The sequence below is a fragment of the Myotis brandtii genome, unplaced genomic scaffold (assembly GCF_000412655.1).
Source record: "Myotis brandtii unplaced genomic scaffold, ASM41265v1 scaffold69, whole genome shotgun sequence".
NCBI classification, from domain to species: Eukaryota; Metazoa; Chordata; class Mammalia; order Chiroptera; family Vespertilionidae; genus Myotis; species Myotis brandtii.
The window spans coordinates 1,596,054-1,615,348 of record NW_005370700.1 but is presented as its reverse complement, the minus strand read 5'-3'; the positions used below and the strand labels follow the sequence as shown (position 1 = coordinate 1,615,348).

The following is a 19,295-nucleotide window of genomic DNA, read 5'->3' as shown; positions in this document are numbered from 1 at the left end:
CAGTTTTCTAATCCACTCATCTGCTGATGGGCACTTAGGCTGTTTCCAAATCTTAGCTATTGTAAATTGTGCTGCTATGAACATAGGGGTGCATATATCCTTTCTGACTGGTGTTTCTGGTTTCTTGGGATATATTCCTAGAAGTGGGATTACTGGGTCAAATGGAAGTTACATTTTTAATTTTTTGAGGAAACGCCATACTGTTTTCCACAGTGGTTGCACCAGTCTGCATTCCCACCATCAGTGCACGAGGGTTCCTTTTTCTCCACATCCTCGCCAGCACTAGTCATTTGTTGATTTGTTGATGATAGCCATTCTGACAGGTGTGAGGGGGTACCTCATTGTTGTTTTGATTTGCATCTCTCAGATGATTAGTGACTTTGAGCATGTTTTCATATCTTTCTTGGCTTTCTGAATGTCCTCTTTTGAAAAGTGTCTATTTAGGTCATTTGCCCATTTTTTTATTGGGTTATCTTCCTTTTGTTAAGTTGTATGAGTTCCCTGTAAATGTTAGAGATTAAACCCTTATCAGAGATAACATTGGCAAATATGTTCTCCCATGCAGTGGGCTTTCTTGTTATTTTGTTGATGGTTTCTTTTGCTGTGAAGAAGCTTTTTATTTTGATGTAGCTTATTCATTTTTAACAAAGAAGAATAACTTTGTGACTGTCATACTTCCCAAATAATAAAGTGGCAATGTTCAATCAAGAAAGAAACAATATTAACAGTCAATCACAAAACTCTTTGTCTAGATACTAAGACTCTCAGAGAAGAGTGTGACCTACCATCTATAATAAGGTGTTTAGAGAATTTTTCTGTTATGTAGCCTGTCATGTGAAAGGTAGAGTCCTGCATTTCTATAATAAAATAAATTTATTCCATTGTTTAATTTTTCAACTCATTTTATAGTTCACATTTAAAAACATTTTATAGTTAGAGTTCACATTAGCCTACACTTGCATATGTGACTTTTTGTTTACTCCACCATTTCTAAGTAGAAGAAAGATAGTTTCCTGTTTTAGCAATACTGTAAACCAAGAAAACTTCATTAAAAGGGGGTAAAGTTATAAAATCAAGAGAAGAAAGAGGATGGTAAAACCAAGAGAAGGAGAAATATCGCATAATACCCAAATGTAGTGAATATAAAGAGGAAAAAAGTGAAAACATTTTTAGCATATTCCTATTCCAAGTAACATGGCTCAGGAGAAAAAAATATTTCACACTCATCTATCATATTAATTGCTTTAATAGTCTGTTTTGGTTTTTTCTGGGGCAAATTCTTTATCGCATTAATGAGTTTCATCAAGTATTTCAGAAAACAGTTTCCCCATTTTGCCTTCTGAATAGTTTTCCCTGTGGTCAGTTGTTGTTCCCAATTTCTCATTTCTTTCCTGTAACAGGAAAACATCATTCCCTTTATCATGTCATTCTGCAGGGCCTCTGGTACTGTCCATAAACTGTACATTGCTACACTAACTTTAGGCGTGGCCATGTGACTTCCTTTATCTAATAGAATGTTATTGGGCATGACATGAACAAAGACTAAATTTGCTTACATAACTTAGCTTGACTCTTATGTTGTTTCTGCCTTCTGTCATTACAAAACCATGTCCTGGGTAGCCCAGGATCCCAGAATAAGAGACCCATGAAACAGTCCTGAACCTTACCCTCAACATGAAAGAGCCAACCTCGAATCTATGAAGAAAATAAAAAAGTAAATATTATAAACCACTGAAAGTTGGGAGTTATTTGTTATACAGCTTTATTGCAAACAAATCTGACTAATACACTGCCTCTGTATCAGTTATCTATTTCCACAATCATGCTGTGTAACAGGCGACACAAACTTATGGGTTAAAACAACAACTAAAATCAGCTGGACAGTTCTGGCCTCAGCTAGGTTCAATGAAACTTATTCATGCATCTGTAGTCAGCTTTAAGCCAACTAGGAACATCTAATCTTGGGTAGACTCTTCAACTTACTTGGGAGCCTGGTTGGGGCATATGGGCTTACTCAGCAGTGCCACTCAAGGTCTAGAGCAGGGGTGGGCAAACTTTTTGACTCGAGGGCCACAATGGGTTCTTAAACTGGACCGGAGGGCCGGAACAAAAGCATGGATGGAGTGTTTGTGTGAACTAATATAAATTCAAAGTAAACATCATTACATAAAAGGGGATGGTCTTTTTTTTTTTTAGTTTTATTCATTTCAAATGGGCCGGATCCAGCCCGCGGGCCGTAGTTTGCCCACGGCTGGTCTAGAGCATGCAAGGTGTCCTGAGGTCTAGGCTTTAAAGTTCTGCTCCGGGCACATTTCTGCTGCATTCTACTGACCAAATCAGGTCACAAGGCCAACTCAGATTTAAGGTGGAGGAAGCAGCCTCCACCTCTCCATGGGTGGAGCCTCAGTCACATTGTGGAGAGTGTGGATGCAGGGAAAAGCAGAACTTAGGAAAGAACAATTATGGCTAGAGCTCATCTAGGCACTGTCTGTTCTTTTTCTTAGGTGAACCAAATAAGCAATAAATATAAACTTTGCACACAGAAGGTCTACAATAAATTACACTGACGATGGTGAGGCAGGGAAACACTGAATAGTTTTTGTGCCCATAAAATCCAGTCATGCTAATAGCAATGGGACCTAATACCCTTTTCAAAGCCTCCTTGCTTTAAGTATTTAATAGTATTCAACTTGGAATATTCCTTTATCTAAAATGTGCCCCTTCAACATTCCTTCATTCTGTTTATACTGTAGAATATTTTACTTTTAGTAAAAATGCTTTCTTTTTCACTTATGCAATTATATTCCCCAAAGTGTAAGATCTAGATTGATTACATGTGATTTTTAAGTCTTTCATGAACACGATTCCACATCCTCCGCCAAGCCACCTCCAGTTAGGGTTCCTGTTTGTGTGGGAATTATAATCTGCACTGTTTTTGCATTCTCCCACCCAACATGCCTTGCTTAAAACTCTAAATTCAGTTTCCTTTAGATCAAGGGAAGAATGATCCCAACACCCAGTTCTTCTCCCATTCCTCTCAGTCAGGAACCATAAAATCTCATCATTTTTCACAGCAAGTAAATAAATAAAAACAAAGGAAATGCAAACAAAACTCAGAATACTGCAAGGAGAATTCTAATCATGAGGGTTTGCCAGGCAGCACATCTGTCTTAGAATATCACAGTGGTTTTCCAGAACTTTTCTGAAGTCTGGCTAAATGAGGGTTTCCCAAACTAAGGTATTATGCATCACAAATACTCACTCATAATTTTCTATTTCAATTAGTATACTACATACAGCACAAGAAAACATAGTCAAGGCTTTAAATGATGAAAAAAATGGCATCAAAAAATCGGACTAAAACCAGAGACTATTGTGTGCTTTCAGAGAAGTCAGAACAAACACCACTTTGTGAAATTTGTAAGATTTAGTGGGAGCATTGAAATGAAAATCTTTGTAACAAGAAGATCGCTGAACCATTAGAAAACCAAAAGGCACTTTCTAAAGCAGTACTTTGATATATAACCTCCTCTCTGGGGAAAGTTAATAGTAATTCATCTCTAAGCAGTTAGCAGTGGTAGGCAAGGCTGGCCCTCTCAGACCCCCTCTTACCCCACACTGATTTGCCCTGAGGTCTATAGATCTAATGGCTCCCCAGCTTCCTGGGAAAACGGTGCTTGACAGATGGGAACTGTGACTTTGCTGTGCATGAAAGAGCATATGCTTATTCACCTTTCCTCCACCCGCCTCTCCCAACCTCATCACTGAGCAGGTTCAGTACAATGAGTTTTGAAGGCTTTTATGATGGAGAGGATATGAGAGAAGACTCCATGAATGGATGGAAAAATAAAGGAAGAAGAGGAGGCACATTCTTAATCACACCCCAACCCAGTTCTTTTTCCTACTAGGGCTGAGATACAGCTTGCCTTCAGTGACCCACATGATGCTTAGAGGTCGTGAAATCAAATGCCTCTAGGGGCCATCAGGCAACATAAATAAACAAACTGGGCCAAAAGGATCCCTTGGGTTCCTTGAAGGCACATGCCCCACATAAAAAGGAGAGTCACTTTTCAGTTACATCTTACTGTTGCCATGTAGGAATGTGGAATCACAGACATCAGATGTTGAAGGGACAGAAAACAAAGGCATGGTGAGGAGTTGTTGGAAATGTGTAATTTTATGCAAAATCTTTCCATTTCAAAATGTTGACCACAGTGTGCAGGGCCAAAGAAAATATATCTGCAGGCTGGATGCAGCAACACAGAGCCCCAATTTGCAACCTACCCTGTAGAGCATTGCTACTCAAAGTGCAGCCCGCAGATCAGCACCTGTGCACAAACAACTTGTTTCAAGTCCGCAACAAGATAGAGAGCCAATACTAGAATGTAAATCAGTGCAACACTGAGAACAATGTTTAGTTCAGCTGACACCTTTTCCATAGTGAGCTTTTATTTATAGCAGATGCAAGGCACAAGCTCCTCACCTCACTGCGGATGGCATTTTGGGTAGCACTAGTCTTGAGAGAAACTTTCAGGGATCTTCTTCATGGTGCTTGAATGGACCACTACCTTGGGTCCTCAAAGCCCAGTACCACATCAGGAATGGAAAGAAGAAAGGAGACAATAGAACTCCAGTAGGATCTGGGAAGTTGCTTATGGATAGCCCAAGACAAAGCCAGGGAATTAGGACCTGCCTGAACTCCAGTGGATCTGAGTGCACAATGTGGGCAGATAGGTAGATGGTCAGCCATCCAGGCCAAGTACTCTCTCCCCTTTCTTAACATGCCCAACAACTACCTGCACTCTCTCAGGCACCTAAGAGTTTGGGGCTTATACTTGGTCAAGATATATTGCATGTCATGGATGTTCTTTCTAACGAAACTTATTTATTAGTTTATTGCCTACCTCCTCATCACTACCACCCCCTCCCAGCTCCCATATATATTTTATAAACTCTAAGAGGATAAGGGGTCTATATCAGTATGTAGTACATATCAGATACTCTGTAAATATGAGGTGAATGAATATTATAAGCAAAGGTGTATACGACAGGCACACACATCAGGCTAAATAAAACATTTTTTAAAATGTTTCAGAGGCTGACATATACCTTTCTTGGGAACTGTTGAATATACTTTGTTTTTATATCCAAGACAAAAGAGATGTTCATTGACTATTAAGTACAGTATGGGAAATGCTTAAAAGCCAAGATGCTTGTAAAAGAGACTGAAGTTGATAGATATGGGAAGAATTCGGGATGAGAGTTCCCAGACATTGAGCTAGTAAATTACTGATTGATAGTCTTTTAAGGAAATAATTTGATTTCCTGTCAGGGGAAGTTCAAGAGAGATTCAGCCCAAAGGTGGATGACCTCCAGTCCTACTCAAGCCTAAGTGTGTAGCTAATGTTAGAGTGGAGAACCATGACCATGAGTTGTCTGTGGAATAATGGAGAGGTTCTCCCTCTTCTTTACTAAAATTCCTAAAGCTGGTCGTGCTCACCAATCATATTACTTCCTTCAGTCTCTTTACCTTCCTTGTTCTCTCATAATTTCACATCCATTATGAGTTTTGTGGCCTTTTCTAATATTTAGAAACTCATTATTTTTCTAATCTCCTTAAACAATTTTCTCCTATTTTCAGTACTAATAGAAGAAAAGGGGTTGCTCAAAATCCTTCTTCTAAGTCTTTATTTTACTCATCATTCAAAAGTTTCTTCTTTTGAAACTTATATTAATTATTAACATCCTCCTTCCCAAACTTCATTGCCATCTTCTACTAGAACTTTCTTCCAACTGCCTCAAAGTGCTTGTATCAAAATTTTCTAGTCTGTCCTACTCATGTCAATGGCCATAATACATTCAGGACCACCATACTAATTATAATGTATCTACTATTTATTGAGTGCCTGCCATGTGCCAGTCACTATGCTGTTTCTAACCTGTTACAGGCCTGCAAAGTTGGTTTCACCCTCCTTACACAGAAGAATGCGTGATTCAGAAAAGTTTCAGAACTTGCCCAAAGCTACAGTTAGTTAGAATAGAATTTGATGCCAAAATCCAAGCTTCCTTACCAATAAAAATAATAGATAGCATTTTTTGAATGACTACTAAATAACAGCCACTGGCTTTATACCAATTATTTCTAAATCACACAATAATCCTTGAGGTCCTTATCATTTCCCCTTTAAAGACAAGAAAAACAATGAAGCTCAGAATGTTAGGTAACCTGTTCCAAGTCACACAAGTGGTCAAAAATTTGAACACAGATCATTCAAAGTCCAAAATTTTTGCTTTTTGAAGGGACCACAGTGATGTAGAGAAACATCTCTGTTCATATTACCTTGCTGAAACTCCATTCCAGTTTTCAGTTGCTGCATACAAACTTGACTTAAAATAATAGTAATCATGTATTTCCCTCACTAATTAACAATTTGAGCAGGGCTTGGCAGGAACGCTCCTCCCTGTTCATATGGCATCAGCTGGGGTAGTCCAACCAAAGGCTTAAGGATCTGCTTTCCAGGTGGTTCACAGCCAGGACTAACAAGTTAGTGCTGGATATGGCTGGGAGCTCAGCCTAGGCTGAAGGTCACAGACCTCAGTGCCTCTCTAAGTGGGTCTCTCCACTTGGCCTGTTCTTCCTCGAAACACACGGGCTGGGTTCCAAAGACAAGCATCCTACAGGAGAGCCAGATGGAAGTTGTATTGCCTCTTATGGCCTAGTCTCAGAAGCCACAAAGCATCCCATACACTGCATTTTATTTGTTAGAAGCCAATCATTAAGGCCAGCCTTTACTTAAGGGGAAGTGTATGAGACTAAACCTCTTATGGGGAAAATCCTATATAATAAAAGCCTAATATGCTAAGTGTCCAGTCATCTGGTCATTCGTTCAACCAATCAAAGCGTAATATGCTAATGATATACTAAGGCCACTCAAACGCTCACTATGACGTGCACTGGCCACCAGGGGGCAGATGCTCCAACTGGTAGGTTAGCTTGCTGCTGGGCTCCAGCCTATCAAGACTGAGCAAGAAGGGCTGGACATGCCCTGGAGCCCTCCCATGGCCCCTCCCCCAGCTGACCTCGTCCTCAGTGGGCCCCCATTGGGGCGGGCCAGCTGGACCACACCCATGCATGAATTTGTGCACTGGGCCTCTAGTATCAAAAAATTTGCCAATGTTTTAAAATTACAACACATACTGTCCCACAATCTCTCACCCATTTCACCTCCATCCTGCTATACTACTCACAAAAATAACAAACTTCAACCATCTCTCGCTCTCTCTCTCTCTCATTTCTTCACTGAAATGAATAAAAATATCTTTTTTAAATAAAAATATATATTTTTTAAAAAGTGTCAAACACTAGATTTTTACTTAGAGGCTCACCTTCTTTAACTGTTTCCTGCTCTCATCTTTCTCTCTACCTTACTGCTCCTGAACCTGACGTTCTTTATCAAGAACTCTAACCCCTTTCTCCATAATCACTCTTCAAGTCCTTCCATCTCTCAGTTTTGGCTCCACCATGGTCAGGAATTTCACTGCTGCTCTTTCTAACACCCTCATACATCTGCAATTTGAGCACAGCTTGACAAGGAACTATTAAATATACCTTGTTTTTATGTCTGGGCCCTTCTTAGTTGCCTTTCCTCATACCATCTACATTATCTACTCCATTTTTATCATCTTATAGTCTGTCTTACTCTCCCACAATTCCTCTCAAATTTTTTACTAAGAAGTTACCATTTATCCCTGAATCTCCCAAACTATCTTTTCCCTTTTCTCATTTTCCTCATTTCTGCATCACTTGATATGGTTGCCTATTCCTTCTTTAAGTTTCTCCCTTTTTGCATCCTGGGAAATGTTTGTCCTTGTTTCAGTTCATTTCAGTTTAATGGAAGTGCCCCAGATAGACAGGAAAGCCAGTCCTAAAAGCAGGCCTGAGTGCAAGCATACCATGAATGATAGCACAACAAAGCAAGTTACCATATGTGTAAATTGAGTAATTATGTTATTGCCACACGGGGCATGAGATTGAGATGAGAAATTTTGCAAAGGCCAATATAGTATTTGTAAGTCTGCACAGAAGTATCTGCCCCAACCACTGGGATCATGACCCACGGGAGTGCACAGTAAATAGATCTAAACTTTCCTTGGGCCATAGTACTTTTAAAGTATCTAATGGAAGCTCTAGACCTTCCCTTTGGAATAAAAATATATACTGACAGAGAGACACACACATTTGAAAATGGGGCTTAGTATGCTCCCCCTTAGATTTATTGAATTTGAGGTACCTATGGACTCCAAAGTGGACTTTATTAGGAAATAGTTGGACACAGAGTTAGGATGCTCAGTAGAGAAATTCAAACTGAACTAATTTAGTTTCAAACTGAACTAAATTCAAATTTAAAGCAAACAAATGTAGGATAGCTAATGCCATTAGATGGAGTTTATAACCCTAAAACGTAAGTATGGTAGATTGACATGTATGTTGAGGGTAGACTCTTGGGAAATATCTGGAGGTCAAACAGAAAGTAGAACACACAAAGAGATTGGTGAGGAGTAGCCAGGAGGAAAGAGTGGAGAGTGTAGTTTCATGTCAGAGAATTCTGAGAGGAAAGGGGTTTGTAACATTCAATAAATATTCATTAATTGCCTTTGTATTACAGGTTGAGGATACAGCAAAGAAAAAGGTGAGCAAAGTCCATGACCTACGGGATAAGCAGACATTTAATTAGTCATTATTAATATAATAAGCTAAACCAACAATTCCCTTTGGAAAGGGAAGTTTCATTTTAAGTTCACATCATGACTTTAGTAACTGTTTCCTACATGGCCTCTGAAGCCATTTTATAAATCTCACAAGTACATAAGCCTGCTCTTTCACTCCCATTCTGTGTGTCCCAATAACACTCTACCACCCCAACTTATACTTTATTCCTGCCACCATAACATGTGTCCTGAGCAGGCAGTTCCCGCCCAGGTTGAGTACTTAGCAATCCTGTTATTCTACACTTGATAAGGGCTCAATGCTGGTTTAAATCTAGGCTGTACTACTTACTAGCTACATAACCCTGGGCAAGTACTAACCACTATGTATTTCAGTTTTCTCATCTGTAAAATGAAGGTGAACCTACCTCTCTCCTATTGATATTGTGGGGCATTAAATCAGATAATATATGTAAGCCACAGATCACAATTTTTGGCCTACTGTTCATTAAATTTCAATCAAAAAAAGGAAAAACAAAAAACAAAACTAGAGATGTGTTTAGGACAATTCAACCTCCCTTGATTTAGAGGGGAAGCTAGAGAAAGTCCAGCCCTCACCCTACCATTTAAGGAAATCATAGGAGACCATGTATTTCAGTGTACTTATAAGAAACATCCTCCTCTCTCAAATACAACAGGGAGGTCAAATAATATAAACCTGAAAAGTGTCCGTGGATTGGGCAAGAACACCTTGGGTAAGTTTCAAAAGCCATTTCAATTGATTAGGGAAGGCAAAGCCAGTAATCACTAGGTAGCAGAGTAAATAGGAAGTGAGAAAGTGAAAACTGTATGAACTTTCCTTTCAGGAAGTGTGGCTACTACAACAATGAGAAGGAAGCGCTATCCTAATATATAAAAACCCAGGGTCCGTAATGACCGACCGAAGGCTCAACCGAACACTGGAAGTCAGTCCTGAAGTCAGTGCTGGGTTGCCAACTGACCGAAGGCTCAACCGAACACTGGAAGTCAGTCCCGTAGTCAGTGCTGGGTTGCCGAGGTGACCCAGCACTGACTGACGCTGCTGCAGGCGCAGTGACCCAGCACTGACTGCCGAGAGGGCTGTGGATCAGGCCTGGAGAAAGGCCCAGAGAGAGAGGCAGGGTCTGATCTGCAGCCTCCGTGGCAGCTGTTGATCAGCCGTTGCCTCTCTCTTTCTCTCCGGGCTTCGCCAGCAGCCACACCTCTGTTTCTCTCCTAGCCTCTCAGGGGCTGCTGATCAGCCCCGCCTCTCTGATCACCGGAGATAGGCCCAGTGATGCTGGGCATAGAAACCGACCAATCAGAACTGAATCTGGATGAACTGTGAGGAGGGAATGGCTGCCTAGGAGATGGAGCTTTTGACACTAACTGGCATAGATACCGACCAATCAGAACCAAGTCTGGGTGAACTGTGAGAAGCCATTGGCTGCCTAGGAGGTGGAGCTTTTGACATAGAAACCGACCAATCAGAACTGAATCTGGATGAACTGTGAGGAGGGAATGGCTGCCTAGGAGATGGAGCTTTTGACACTAACTGGCATAGATACCGACCAATCAGAACCAAGTCTGGGTGAACTGTGAGGAGCCATTGGCTGCCTAGGAGGTGGAGCTTTTGACTTTGACTGGCATAGAAACCGACCAATCAGAAGCAAATTGGCCGGCAGGGGAGGGCAGATGGGGGCAAGATCAGACAGGAAGGGGAGGGCAGTTAGGGGTGATCAGGCAGGCAGAGGCAGTTAGGGGCAATCAGGCAGGCAGGCAGGTGAGTGATTGGGAGCCTGCAGTCCCAGATTGTGAGAGGGATGTCCAACTGCCAGTTTAAACCGTCAGTTGGACATCCCTCAAGGAGTCCCCGATTGGAGAGGGTGCAGGCTGGGCTGAGGGAACTCCCCACTCCGTGCATGAAATTTCGTGCACCAGGCCACTAGTTTAATTATAATTAACTGGTGCTCCTCTACAATCCCATGAACTTTCCCTGAATAGAGCAAAATTGGTCTTCTTGGTCTTATTTGAGCAAAACCTCATTTATTTTCTCTCAAATTTGAAAAGAGGTAAGGTTGTTTTAAATATTCATCCTGTTCTAATGACCAGCTTTCTCTCCTTCCTGCCAATTTGATGACATTTATGTATCAGGAGTGGCTAAATCTCTCTTTCTGGAGATATTTAAGAAACAGATAGACATTATTGCTGAAAGGATTAAACTTGCTTTAAACTAGGTGACCTCTGAGGTCTCCTTCGCAACAGCAGAAGTTAATGCTCTTTGGTTTCCTCTATCCAAAATCAATTCCAAGTGGTCATATCAATCTCTCCACTGAGAAAGGACTATATAATCTTATACCATATGCCCTTGCTGATTATATCAGCTGTACACCCTGATTCCTGGTACTTAGAGAGGCTACTGATGGCTTTCAAGTCTACTGCCCCATTTATATTTTGCTTTCAATGCCAAAAAAGTCAAGAGGACCATATTCACTTAGCACTTTTCACATTAAAGCCAAACATGAGCTGAACCACCCCTTCACCCAATCTATACCACTCAAACCAATAATAACCTCATTTAATTCCAGCACAGAACAATGTCTTTCTCTTAAAATTAATGTCTTGTCCACATAAAATTGAAATACAGAATGCAGCCTTCCTAATGACAAGTAGAAAGCATAAAGGTGACTTTTAAGGAGATAAATTTATTCTGTCAGGGAAGGAATAAAAACCTTTTGCTACTCACCTGTGACTTGAACACTCCTAAGCAGTGAGTTCTTCCCTTATTTGTAACTAAACATGATCTATCACTCAACCTTCCCCTGCTGATGTGTTAAATTAATATATATCATTAACACAGACATCATTTCTGATCCTCACATTTTCAATGGCTCTGTATGAAAAGACCAGGCAGTGTGTTGGCATCCAATAGCCATGCATACAGAATACACTATACAGATGAATAAGTGGTAAGAAACACGGCACTCTAAATTATTTAAAATGACATAATTGTACAGTCTCCATTTAAAGAGAATCTCAAGCAAGGTAGCGCAAACTGTTTTGAGGTAATGGAATCATAAAGAATTAAAATGAACCAATAGAGATTTCTGGAAATAAAATGTAGAAATATTTCTGCTGTTTAATATGCAAGTCCAGGTTTTAAAATAGGGACATATATTGGATAATTTAACAGAGAAGGGGTGTTTTACTCAATGAATCAAAATCAAAAGTCTTGCATTCAATCTACTGTTACCTATTTTCAAGATGTGACCTAAGATAAATGTTGGCTATTCTCTCAAAGATAACTTCCTCGAACTGAGTTTTTTGTTGTATTACTCCCAGTGATCAACTATCATTTGGTAAATACTTACTAGGTGTCAAGTATTTAATTTAATCCCCACAACAAACCTTCAAGACTTATTTTAGCATCCTCCTCCTTCTCATCATCATCATCCTCATCATCAGCAATATCATCATCACCAGCATCCCATTATGCAGACAAGAATTATAATCAAAACTTGTTAAACACCAGTGATGTATTTAATTCATTTACTACAACTCTATGAGGTAGTTACTACTATCACTATCAATGCCATTATTACCATCATTCCTGACATAGGTAAACTGAACAACAGAACATTTACATAGTTGGTTCAAAGTCACCAGTAAGTGGAAAGACTATCCTGACTCTCAGATAAGGAAAATAAGGCTCAGAGTGGAAAATTATCTCAGTCTAGGTCACAGAGAGAGAAATGGGGATAAAATGCAACCCCCCTTTTTTAATGTTTACATTTTATTATAGAAATGTTCAAAATAGATACCCAAGTAGAGAGAATGGTATGAACTCAAAACAAGACTTTCAGCTCCCAGTCTAAAGCCCTTTTTCTAGAACACTTATGAAATAAAAAAATTACTCCAGCAATTTTTAATTGAAAGAACTTTGTTATTTCTAATTTTAGAGGTAATGAACGTTTATTCTACAACCATTCATTCACAATAGAAAGGTTTGCCTCTATTGTGCATATCCTTCCAGACTTTCTCCATAGATGGGTGGGCACATGATACGTTGTTTTTTACAAAACGTAATCATACTATTATATACACCTTTAAAACCTGCTGATTTTGTTCTTTAAATGTACCATGGATATATTTCCATTGCAGTAAATATTGATCTATAGCTTCATTCTTGATGTTCACATTGTATTCCATTATATCAATGAACCATCATTTACTTAACTAATTCCTTGTTGATGAATATTTGTTTTTTCAATTTGTTGTTTCCATAAAAATATTGTGGCAGATCTCCTACCTTATACAACTTTATATGCTTGCAAAATCAATTCTTAGAAGTTCCTGGCACAGATTAGGTTCTAAATAAATTTGTTTAATGAATGAAAGTGAAATAGCTATAATAGTCTTTATAAATCAATAAATAATATGTAGAGATTTTTTAATTGCTACTTAAAGATCCATAGACACTAATTAGACCTGGAAAAGCTTTATCAAAACATAGCTGCAAAGTGAGATTATCCCTTGAAAGTCCTTTGCTTCATATTAAGTTACCAAATTTTGTACATATAAAGTATCAGTGTTTTGTGTGTGTGGTATAAAGCACATACGAATGAATATCTTTAGATGAAAAATAAAACTTTTTTAAAATTTTAACATCTGAGTAAATAGATATCTGAGGAAAAGCATTAATGCAAAAACTCATTGATTTAACCTCTTCATTTTTAAATACATTTAAAAACCCAAGATATCTTAAATTATTTATTCAACAGTAAGTTGCTAAACTCAATCCTCTATCCCATAATCTGGGTGGCCCCATTCCTCTGATTTGCTCCAAGTAGGTGTAGAATCCAACTGGCTATCAGATAATAAATTTTAGTACATTTGCTGGTATTCGGTTCATTTTTTTTCTTTCCTCCTTTCAAGTTATCAAATACACAACGTGACCTGGTGTTCTGTGCTCTGCACAGAATTTGGTACATACCTCTATGAAGTTCTGCCAGACCTGTACTTGGCTATTTGTTGTTCATGGGTAATACCACTAGATGGCATACTTCTCGGGTTTGGTAGTGAATACTCAGACCAAATCTTTTCCAACGCTCAAAGATTTCTAATCTACTGTAATAAAGCTGCTTTTATGATGAAAAAAATAAAAGCTATTCAAGGTTAAAAAGACCTATATAATTACATAACTATTTCAAAAACAATGTTTGGAAGGAGAGGTCTTGAGAGATGTTAACTTTGCAATTTATGTAATAAGTATTAATTTGAGATAAAATTAAAGGGTCATTATGCATATGCCATTTAGCATTTTAGCCACATGAACCTAGATTTGCATGGGAGACATTTTTCTTTTTTTTAAAAATATATTTTATTGATTTTTTACAGAGAGGAAGGGAGAGGGATAGGGAGTTAGAAACATCGATGTGAGAGAAACATCGATCAGCTGCCTCCTGCACACAACCAAGGTACATGCCCTTGACCGGAATCGAACCCGGGACCCTTAAGTCCGCAGACCGACGCTCTATCCACTGAGCCAAACCAATTAGGGCAAGGGAGACATTTTTCAATTTATTTGACAATTTAGAAGTGTATTTGATCTTTATTGTTTTGGTGGGCAGAGGAAAGTAGCACGTGTTTTGGAGTGAGTTTGGGAAAGAGAACACTGATAAACATTCTTCACTTGATCCCTGTGACTGAGCTCCCTGATAATCTAATAAAATCTATTATCTCCTAATGGCTAATTACTTTGTTCTTTACTCTCAAGAGGGAAAAGCATCCCCATGACTTCTCAGCCAGTGATTATGGATTAGTGGAGAAACTCAGTAAGATGCAGAACCTGTTTCATAATTCTCCAGAGTGTCACACCATATGCCACCCAATTCTTTTCCTCTTTCAGAACACCCCACTCCATCAGCATGTTGGTTTGGGGTCAACATGAAGGAGGAACACAGAAAAGAAAGGATCACACTGAATAATGGAGACCTCTCTGAGCTCCAGAGAATGCTCGTTCCATTTAGTCTCCCCCCACCCTTTTAATGAAATCCACTCCAGCTTTTTCTGTACTCTTCCAGAAACAGATTATCTAAAAACAAAACAAAACAAAAAAAACCTCCTTGATCAATGAAGTCATTTCCAGTAGATCTTCCAATCAGAAATTCTAAACTGACCCTTGTTTTGACTGAAATTGTTCTTTCTTCCACTGTAGAGCAGCAGTCTTGCCTTTGACACATCCCCAGAATCTGAGACCTCTGGTTAATCACTGATGCTGCAGTGGTTGCCTAACCACAGTTTACTGATATGACCTGCGGCTATGAATCCAGAACACGAGATCTGAATGGCTGAGTCTTCATTAATAATCACAATAAAACTAGCCTTACCTGGTCAGGTGGCTCAGCTGGCTGGAGCACTGTCCCTCCCATACACCAAAAAAAGGTTGTGAGTTCCATCCCCAGTGGGATATTACAGAAGCAAGGGATCAACGTTTCTTACATCAATGTTTCTCTGTCTCTCAAATCAATAAAAAAAAAATCATACCCTCAGATGAGGGTTAAAAAATAATAATGAATAGCCAGCCTTTATTCAGCACTGTTCTCAGTGCCTGTTGTACTATCTCATTTAATGCTTTGAAAGTCAGGTACTCTTATAATCCTTCCATTTTACAAATGAGGAAACTGAGGCACAGAAAGGTTAAAATATTTGCCCAAAATATCATAGTGGCAAAGCACTCCATGTTCAGCCCTATGAATAGTAATTATAATTACCCTTCCAAGCTGGGTAATTTTCCCCAAGTAATTCAATCCCGTTAGTTTCCTCATCTGCCATGCACTAGATGACATCAGTATTAATGCCTGTCCTGTCTACTTCACAGAATTGTTGGAAGATCAAATATGATGGGAGAAGAATATGTTTGGGGTTTTGTTCTTCTTTGGAGCTGTTATAAAAATACAGAATATAGAATAGATAATATATGTGGCAACATCTTAGCTATTTGGGTGAGAAATGAGTGCTTTCCAGAGTCAAACCAACACTGAAAACAGGAGACTAAGGATTCTCCAGCCTCTTGTCCCCTCCCCCTTTTCCATCCAGTCCGGCCTGGGGCTTCCACTGCCACTGCTGGCTGACCTCACTGCTGCTGCAACCTCCTTTGTATTTTGTATCTATTTTTAAAATGCAGATTTTCCAGTGAACAATCTGGGTCAGTTGACTCTTTTTATGAGCAAAGAAACCAGACTTCCTTCAAACACTTTTAAATAAAACACACAGAGCACAACACAAGTATTTAAACGAGCACGTCTTTCTGTTCCGTTACTTCCTCTGCCTCTCTGCATCTCCTTTCCATGTCTATTTCTCTGTCCTCCTGTCTGTCTGCCTTGCTGTTGGTAAAAGACCCTCAAATCTGGTTGCCTTCTTATTCTCTATGATCTCCTCCATTTGCCCCTCCATTCTCTCTTAGCTTACTGTGATTATAATATTGAACCAATAGATCACCTATTATTTACTCTCTCAAAATAGGTTTTTGCCTAGTTAAGAACTAGTGGAGTATTCTAAATACCCATTTCCAAAAAGGACTCCAAAACACCTGAAGTTGTAAATGATTTATTTAGCCCTTACTCATAATTTATTAGTCTCATTCCTGCAATATTCAGGGAAAAGGCAGTCTGGAAAGTAGCCTATCAAAGAGACAACTTGGAAAATATCTCTTCCCACATCAGGCCCACCATAGTCCCCTCCCTTCCAAAGCAAAGCAGCTGGATCTGTGCTCTGCAAGACACAGGCAAGAAATTGTTCTCCACAAACCTCTTTGATTCTATATCTGTCAACAGAGCAGCCTGCTGGGTTGCGGAATCAGGCTGACAGGCTCATGATGTGTGGAACCTATGATTCCATCAGGATCTGAACAGAAGCTAAAGGGCCCTCATGCAGTAACCTAATTTGAGAGGAGACTGTGCATAAGCATTTGGGAACAAAAGTCACCCTACAACGGTTTGTGAATTGATAAAAGCACATTAGTCCAGGATTTGTTTGTCATGTGGCAAGGTGATGGCAGAGTAAATCTTCTAAATTTAAGTATATTTTATGTTAACTGCATAATGTAGCATAGATTTGTTGCTTTAAATCTCATCCACAGGGAGCTAGAATTGGGCTTGTTGATTTCCGTTATTATCCACTAAAATGACTCCAGTTCTTGTTTGTGTTTACTTAAGAAACATAGATCTATTTCTGAATAGCTTTACAACTTTAAGTGTTTTAAGAAACTTTTTAAATACCATTTAGTTAATTGTACTATGATAGCTCCTAAGTGGAACATTATATTTATTACTCTTAAGTGATGCTATGGATATAATAGCTTGAGTCATATTTTTATAATTTATTTTATTTAGAGCACTTGGAAAGCTAAAATTCAAATATGCCTCAGTCAACTATCATTCCAACTATTGCTTACCTTAGTACTAAGCAGATACTAGTGAAACTATTACCTCTGGTAAAATTAAATTCTGAATTCTTCAATGAATATGAGTTCAATGTAGAGTTACATCTTTCTTTATTTTCCCTCACTCTACACAGTTAAAAATGTTTCCTCTATAAGGCAAGTATCTGTGTGCACTGAGTTTCTGAACTTTCTGTTAGTGCACTTAGTGGGAGAGAATGAGAATGAAAGAGAAGGGGTTAACTGTGGAACTATACCATGTGTGGGAGATATTGCTGAAAGCTAAATCCAAAATACACTCAACACTAGCCCAGAAATGGTCAGGTGTTAGGAGAGACTGGCCCAAGAAAATGAGTCTGAAGCTAGATACACCCAAAGTGGGCCAACTGTACTCTAGACATGGTTCACCAAATAGCAGCTGTTTATACCACCAATGAGATTTTTAGAAATGCAAAAGCTCAGGCCCCATCCCAGGCAGACCTGATAAAATGTGCACATTAACAAAACCCTCAGAGGAGTTCTATGCACTTCCCAGTCTGAGAAGCCCTGTCTATCCCTGGCCCAGAGCCTCCACTGGGAAGATGAGAAAGTCCACCTTGATTAACCTCAGGAACTAACCAGGAATACTAGTTGTTCCTCTTGGCAGAGATGATGCTATAGACATAATGAAAAGAAAAAAAAGCTGTAACTCTTTAAAAATTCAATTCAGTCGTAGAGACAGGGAAGAGGAAAAGAGTCACACTCTTAATTCTGACCAACTGTTGCAACAAAAAGCTCTTGTTGGAATGATTTTACCTTTCTCTCTGTATGATGTTATTGGATTTGATTTCTTTTCTTCTAGAGAAGGACACATTTTTAAAAACTGACCTAAATTCAGTATTCCATCCAGACATTTTCAATTTGGCAGGTGGGAAGCAAGTTTTGCATAGAGACTGAGCTCACTGAAAGCGATTAGAATTTTGAGCTGGAAAGTACAAAGGCATTTTGAAGTCAAAAACTGTTTAGAAGAAAATAAATATAAGTGACCTTGATGTTACTCGGCAATGATATTCATATCTCAGAGCCATATGAGAATAAGCTCCTCTGGGTTCCTTTGTAACTAGTCTCCCTGGCATTGTGTTCAAAACAATATACTTTATGCTAAATTTCAATTTTTAATTTTTCAGTTAAGGTTTATGTTCAATATTATTTTGGATTAGTTTCAGGTGTGCAGCATAGTGATTAGACAATCATATACTTTATTTACAAAGTTTTCTCCCTATTATTTCCATTACCCAACTGGTACCATACATAATTATTACAATATTATTAATTGCTTGAGTTCTTTATAAATTTTGTATATGACCCCCTTATGAGATGTATCATTGGCAAATATGTTCTCCCATTCAGTGGGTTGTCTTTTCACTTCGTTGATGGTTTCCTTTGCCGTGCAAAATCTGCTAGATTTCACTCAAGCAAATGACAAAAAGTGGGAGGTGTAGTAGGATCCAAAACACATCTAATTTAAGTGGATAAACCAGTCACAGAAATGGCATGCAATACAGGGAGGCCATAACTTAAATGGGCAATCACCACTGCAAAGGCTGTGCTTTACCCAGCTAATGGAGTCTCAGAACCAGCTGCCCTCTTGGCAGTTTAACACAGTCCTACACCTCCCACTCATGACAGACACCCATGGGTGTGATGTGGGCAGCTCCATCATCCTTTCCTGAAGGTAATTTGCAGGGTCAGACTGACTCTGGTCTCAAAATAAATTTGAGATTTTTGACATCCTTGGCCATATGGTGTATTTATTGCATAAGCTAGTTTGCAGTTTCCTTAGCCATTTGTATTTTCCACAAGGTTTTGCCTTTTTTCCCCAATAAGTAATTATCCTAGACACAGTTACAACTGCTAATATCAGAGAATATTTAACTACTTTTTTCATTTGCTTTTCAAATAATTTATTGATTCAGGAATAAATACATCTTTCAATATTTTTTAGTCAGAATCTTATTTATCTTATCTCAGGTGATAGTTCTAAACAACTGTTGGACATTGTTATATTTTTTCACTAAGATAATACAAATGAGTGTTTTAATTTTAAAAGAAAAATAGAAACTTTGGCATTTCATAAAAAGGTAAATTTGAA

General features: G+C 38.9%; 1 protein-coding gene across 2 annotated transcripts in view; it reads left to right on the top strand.

The window, feature by feature from the left end:
• The window catches only part of CDH20 (cadherin 20, type 2), a 201,178-nt gene that overhangs the window by 98,643 nt on the left and 83,240 nt on the right, over positions 1-19,295 (top strand). The window contains exon 2 of one of the 2 annotated variants that reach the window (XM_005881798.2): positions 8,667-8,690. The exons of the other annotated variant lie outside the window; for it this stretch is intronic. The gene's annotated coding sequence lies outside the window, so the exon portion shown is untranslated. The remainder of the gene's footprint in view (positions 1-8,666; positions 8,691-19,295) is intronic. 2 annotated transcript variants of the gene reach the window in all.